The sequence below is a fragment of the Thermobia domestica genome, chromosome 4, assembly GCF_964235325.1.
Source record: "Thermobia domestica chromosome 4, izTheDome1.hap1.1, whole genome shotgun sequence".
Taxonomy (NCBI): Eukaryota; Metazoa; Arthropoda; class Insecta; order Zygentoma; family Lepismatidae; genus Thermobia; species Thermobia domestica.
Window position 1 is genome coordinate 278,162,099 of NC_137457.1, and position 7,230 is coordinate 278,169,328.

The 7,230-nt window shown below is 33.2% G+C and overlaps 1 protein-coding gene across 4 annotated transcripts in view; it reads left to right on the forward strand.

The window, feature by feature from the left end:
- LOC145684081 (clavesin-1-like) overlaps positions 1 to 7,230 on the forward strand; it is a 52,219-nt gene that overhangs the window by 28,223 nt on the left and 16,766 nt on the right. The window lies entirely within an intron of this gene.

The following is a 7,230-nucleotide window of genomic DNA, read 5'->3' on the forward strand; positions in this document are numbered from 1 at the left end:
ATATGAAGTTACAATAAAAGATATACAAATATTTAAATTTTTATTTGGTCAAATCGAAACCAGTACATATTGGTACATACAGTTGATTGATTAATATTGTCTTCAAGTTGAAGTACTATAAATAAAATTAATGATAGTCTTCATTTAAGTAAAGCTTAAAGGTTTCGATGTTGGGTGTCGCTTCAGCAAGATCTTGGAATTAATGACACAACATTTTTTTTAAATAGTCAGATGCAATAAATGTTCGTTAATTTTAGAAACAAAACTTGTCTGGTCAGAATTTGAGTTAATCCTTTTAAGCCATTGTGGTTGTTCTGTACTGCATTGGATTGGCGCGCGAATGGTGGTGAGGGCCACACTACTCTTCGGGCATCTGTTCAGTGGGGTATAGACGAACCAGTAATTATGGCCTAAGAGGAAAACATCATAAATAGAATTTTTTTTTCAAAAGTTATTTAAAATTTTATGATTCATACTAAATATAAATATAAAATAAAACAGCTACATTAAATTATCATTATGGGAAATTTAAGTGTTACAATTTGAATGTAAAGAGAAAATAGTGATGTTAGTTTTCGAATTGCAAGCATTAAAGTAAAAGATATATATATATTAGATTTCCATGAATGAAACTGCAAAAGAATATATATATATATATAAAGAGGTAAGTAAATACTATTAAGTATATGAGAGGCATTTAAAAGAAAGTCCACGAGTTCACTTGTCTTGTGAAATTTCCCCTCCTATATCGTTCACTTTTGTATAATTTGAGGATGTATTAAATACTCCCGAAGTTTGTACTCATCTTGTTCATTGTCGGCTCTAAAATTTAAATCATCTTGAAAAATTTTGATTCAATAGTATCGATAGCATATGGGGCAATCCAAATGAAATAAATCGAATAATTTCCAGGTCAAAGGTTGCTGACAAAATTTATTTATTTTTTAATTTTTTTTTACCTAAGATTGTGCCACATTCGGGGAGTTGAAAACGGGTATTCATTTACTTTTTAGCCGCGCAGGTTTGCTTGTAGCGGCCATTTTGTATATGCGCCTGAGCGTATTTTGAACTTTTCAGAGGATTCCGTTAAATGATGTAACTTTTTAGGTTTTAAAGATAATGAGTTCAAACCAAAATCGTATGAAAGTTAATGGGACAACATTCTCTGTTCTGCGCACATTGGGACGTACACAGAACGTCGAAAGAAAAAGCTCTGAACATTGAGTTTGGAAACCTAGAAATGGCCATTTTGGAATGTACATTTCGAAACGAATTAAATGAGACTTACCTTCAGTTTTTTGTCTACATAGAGACTAAATAATAGACAACATCCCAAATAAGTTTCAGATCTGAGAACCATATATTTGATTTTTTGGGAATTTTTAAACCTTGCGAATTTTTGAAAATCGTGTATTTTCACCATCCAATATCTCAGGAAGGACAGAAGTGAAGAATCTCAAATTTGCACAAAATAGACGATAGTTGTTCAGTAACAAGTGAGTAAAATTGCATCACGAAGACTTGAGTAGTTTCTGAGTTATAAGTTGTTGCAATGATGTGAAATTCGCGATTTTAACAGCTGAACAAATGTACAGGTTTTGTGTTGTTAATATCTCAGGCATACAATTTATCTATGTTTCATCAGAAAAAGTGCAGTCAAACAGCAAGAAATTCGACATTTACTACTTGTAAAAGAATTATCAATGCCAGATCATATCATAGATTTGTACCTCTGACGCAAACACAAATCAGACGTTATGAATATTCACAATTAGATGAATTTACTGATTGCAGTACTTCAGTACTTCTAGAACATAGCATGTTGTCATTTGCACCTAATGATACCGTAGCCTGTATTTACGACGAAAAATTGTGGATTATGAGAATTAAAGACATCAGTCAGGAAAATAACGATCTCCATGGTCCAAGAACCTCTTTTAAACTATCTACGAATGACTGAGTGTGAGTGCCAATCACTAAGATTCTCCGGAAACTCACACCCAGAGAGTTCACAACTTCTACAGCTCGTACTTTCAGTATCAGTGCCAAACTCTGTACACAAATTAGTCAACTGTTTACCTCACTGACGTCTTAACAGCGCTATAGGCAGAAAAGAAATAACAGAGCCGTTTCATTTTTTTCTACAGGATATAATTCATAAATTATGCATACTTTACCCACTAAACATTACTGTCGTGTTATTTTGACATTTGCTACAAAGTTTATATCCACCCCTCATGGCGCTTCATGATATTAAGTCCCACTGAAGAAAAAAACTTATAGCTCAGAAACTACGTAAGTCTCAGTGATGCAATTTTATCCACTTGTTACTGAATAACTACTGTCTATTTTGTGAAAATGTGAGAAAACTCATCTTTAAAGCATAAAACGTTAAAGCGTTTAACGGAATCCTCTGAAAAGTTCAAAATATGCTGAGGCGCCTATGCAAAATGGCCGATACGAACAAACCTGCGCGTCCAAGAAAAAAATGAATGCCCGTTTTTAACTCCCTGAATGTGGCACAAACTTACGTAAAAAATTAATAAAAACTAAATTTTGTCAGCAACCATCATTGGTCGATTTCATTTGGATTGCTCCATATATAATGTTACAAAAGTGAACAGAATTAATGTTTAACAGTTGTCTAAAATATAGAAATTTGTTCCAAATTGAAAATTCTTAGCACACACACGATTGATTACAAGCATAATGTTTTTTAATTTTTTTAATGTAATCATTATAATTATGTACCCATATGTTAAGGGAAGGGTGTTAGAAAATTAAATGTGCAATAGAATCAGTATTATTCTAAAAATAGGCTGTGATTTTTTTAAATCGTATATTTGTATTATTTTCTTTGTACCGACAGCTCGTGAATTTGCATGTTAGAGGGTTTATATAATTACCTCTTCTTACTGTAGATTGCATGGTAATAGCATTTCCATTAATTACACTGTTTCTACCTTATCATTTTGGGATGTGGCTCCTGTAGAAATAAGTTAGTTAGATGTTACTTTTTCATTTGAATTACTGCATTTTACTCGTAATTTTCTAAATAGTGAGTTCCATATTCTCAATATTGTGGTTTGTAAAGGCGTAAGTTTAACGCGTCTTCCACAATGTGGTTATGCTTAAGGTTTATTTTAATTGGGGTATATTGTGAGAAATTTTGTATTTTAAATATAATTATTTTTTTAAATATATTTTTGATAGTCTAGTTATATAATTAATTAAATTTAGAAATTTTAGGCGTGAATAAAAGATATAAGTTTTAAATGTGTGATTGATTTTAATGTTTTAGATTAGTTATGTAGTGTTTGTAAATTGGTTTTTGTGTAGAGACATTTTTGGCAGTTGATAGAGTTTTATAGAGCGCACCCCAACACATACGAATCAGTTAACTAAAGCGAAACAGCTTAGCATTGTTTTATTTTTTCAGACCTGTGTTATTAATAAATTTAGCTGTTGAGGAGATCACAGTACTAAGTATTTTGACGTGAATGTGTGTGTGTGTTTTCGTGGAAAACTTGTAAAGGTTACGGAAATTTTATCCCAAAATGATATTGTTGGAGTTACTTAATGAAAAGACAATGTTGAAAGGAGATACAGTATTGTTGGGAATTAGTCTTGCATGGAATGAGGCTGTTATCATGTGGACTCGTTGTGTTAACGGAGTAAGGGCACATACCTATATTTGATTGTGCGTTGTTAGGGGATAGCCTGTGCAAATAATCAAGTTAAATTGTATGTGTAGCAAGATAGTTTGATAATTTGGATTTTATTTTTTTATTTTATGGATTTAGAAGGAATGTCACAAATTACGTAATATATTATATTTGTAAATTAGTTGATATATTATTGAAATAATAAATGTTACTAGGGAATTCGAAGCAAACAGCAACAGATATATCCTGATCAAAATGTGTGATTGGGTTTATACAATTGATTAGGCTTAACTGAAGAGTACGGAATCTTGGAGATGTGGAGCGACTCAATTATGGATTATATTATAATGGATATTAGAGGCATAGAATGAGAATACGCGGACCCAGTCATACTTATTCACTCACTCACTCAACATGGCAATTAAATAGTAAAAATATATTTATTATTATGTTTTCTTAACAAGTATGAAATACATATTGTGTAATGAGGAAAGCAGTCTTGTTTTTGTTAATCGAAAATGGTAGTAGTTGAAACTTTCGAAGGAAAGGGTTACATTATACAGTGGCCCAAAAGTAGGTATATAGCCCTGCATTGATCAAGTATGACATTTTAGTATATTAAAATAATTAGTTTATTTTATTCTGTTCTAAGCTTAATATATGAGTGAAAAGAGATTAAGAACAAATAAAGAAAGGAACTAAGTCACTATCTTTATGGATAGCAATAAATAAATTATATAAAATACCATGAGCCGGTCAGTACGGGACTGTATACCTACTTTTGGGCCACCCTGTGCTTTTTGGTAGTAGATACAAAGGAATCTAGGAAATAGATTTGTAAACTAGGAATAAAAGTTAAAGGCAGAATTAATTATGTTTCTAGATTAGGCTTAATGTAGAAGCCTAGAAGTTTATTATAGGGGTTAAGTTAGAGGGAAAATGAACTTGAATAACAGAAGATTATACTAGTGTCTTGTTTAATTAAAATATGAATACTTTATAATCTGATATATTAAAAAAACTTTTTTGTATCTCTGAATACTTAATTTAAATATGACTGAAAACTTTAGAATCTTTGTAAACGTCAGAAGACTTACATCAGCCTTGAAACAAGGAAGTGTAAACAACTTTCGGAAGGGAAAGTGCTTTGCCAGTTGAATATATAAAGTCTCATTTTTTTTTAAATAATATCATCATGAACTTTATCAGCATTGTCTCGATCTTCGGCTTGTTATTTTGGTATTTATATACGACAACGATTATCATAATTTGTTAACAAGGCTTTAAAGATGGCAGATCACTCTTCTGGATAATGTAAATTCTCCTCTTTACTTTTCCTTACCTATTCTGATTATGTTGTGGTGACAAAGTCTATAATAGATTGTTTAGTCTCAGTGACGCGACAATCTGAATATTGTATATAATTTCATTTATTGTGCTACCACTAATACTGCTGAGTATTTCATTTGGATCTATGTCAATATGTATAGAGAAAGCTTAGGTTAACCCTTTTAAGCTTTTTCGGTCGTTCTCGACCAATATTGTAGTGTCTTAAAGATTCGATTAAAAGAGAACTAAGAATGCTATTTAGTTCCGGTTTATTTTAATTTTCCAAGAGAGGAGGCATTCAAGAAAGCCTTGGAATGGTCTATACTCTTCCGAGCGTCAGAACATAGGGGGGTATGACGTCATTAATTTACAAATTCCCTTTTTTTACTGAGGTCTAATTTCAACATTTTTTGGTGAGCTTTCCTTTAATCCTAGAATCCTAACATTTTCGATAAGCAATCAGTGGACTCATTAGTTTTTATGAGAATTTTTTCGGATCTCTTCGTCAACATATAAGGGGGGTTCAGAGGGACAAAAGGGTAAAAAAGGAATATTTTTGGACCAAAAATCCCACTTTTGCGATTCTTGCTCCGCTCAGCGACGTTTGAGCGATACTTTCTGAAAGCCTTCTCGATTCTGAAGAGAGCGACGTAAGAATCATCATCCTACGATAATTAGGGACGTGTCAGGAAATTTTTGAAGTTTGTATAGTATCCTTGGTAAATTTCGGAAATGTTCGCAGAAGAGGAAACTATTTTTCCCGCCCTTAGTATTGAAGATAGAAGATTGGTATTTCGCACAAGTAATTAGTACCATACGTAATATTTTTAAAGGGATTTGCAGATCTCTGTGTTAACCCAGGACCGTGCCACAGGGCCCCAAAACGGGAAAAAGGGATTTTTCAGCAAACATCCCTATTTTCCCTCCTTAGGGATGTTCGAGGAACATGAGGGTAATACAATCTGGAAGCCTGGTCTATTCTGAAGAGAATGGTGTATGAATCGTGATCCTACGATACTTAGGGACGTGTCAAGAAATTTTTGAAATTTATATAGGGTATTCTGGGACATTCTGGGAATATTCGCAGAAGAGGAAAATATTTTTCCAGTCCTTAGTGTTGATGATAGGAGATTGGTATTTGGCACAAGCAATTAGTACACGAAGTAGTATTTTCGAAAGTGATTTCTGGATCTCTATGTTTACCCAGGGCCGCGCCAGAGGGCTTCAAACCAGGAAAAGAGGGATTTTTTCAGCAAAAATCCCTATTTTCCTCACTTGTAACCTCCTTAGGGACGTCCTAGGGACATGCGGATGATACCATCTGAACGGCTACTCCATCCTGAACAAAACGATGTATGAACCATAATTTTACGATCATTAGGGACGTGTCAGAATTTTTTTTTTTTAATTTGTAGGTTGTTTTTAGGGAATTTTTGGGCCTTTTTTTGATGCTCTCTCAACATGGGTAAAAAATTTTCCCGCCCTTACTATTCAAGACAGGAAATTCGAATTTGTCACAAGTAATTAGTACACTACGTAGTATTTTTCCAAATTTTTGGAGGTTTGTGCGCAGACCCGGTAGAGCCCCAGGGGGCCTCAAACTTTGAAGAAGTTTTTTTTTTTTGTCAAAAAATCCCGATTTTCTTTCAAATAATTCCCTTCTGGTACATTATAGGGACATGTAACTGGTACCGTTTGAAAGGCTGTTCCATTCGGAGAAAAACGAGGTATGAATCATGATCCTAGGGTAAATAGGGATGACACTGTCGCTGCTTATCTGAGACTCAAGAAAAATGCCGAAAAAGGCAAGAATTTAAAAGGGTTAAAAGTTCTGTATTACTGCTCATCAAGCACTTAATTAAATAGGAATGTGCCCTAAGAATTAAATAGGAATATTTCCCTTTGTGCATTAATTAAGAGTCAGATGTAGAATGTTTCTAGCTTGATCTCGTTTTAAGTATAATTATAATTATAGATTACCTATTTCATTTACATATACAGAACGTTTCAAAACAATACCAACAACGTTTGGAATTTGATTCCTGACACCAACATAGGAGGAAAAGTATAGATCAACTTAGGTGCACAAATGATTCCTTTCGGAGTTGTAGGCTGCCGAAAACATGAAAAAGTGAACTTTAAAGGTCCATAGCTCCAATACTATGGGACCTACCGTAGTCAGGCCAAGATTCACTTAGGAACTAGTATGTGTGCTATCCAAAAATACATGTTACAG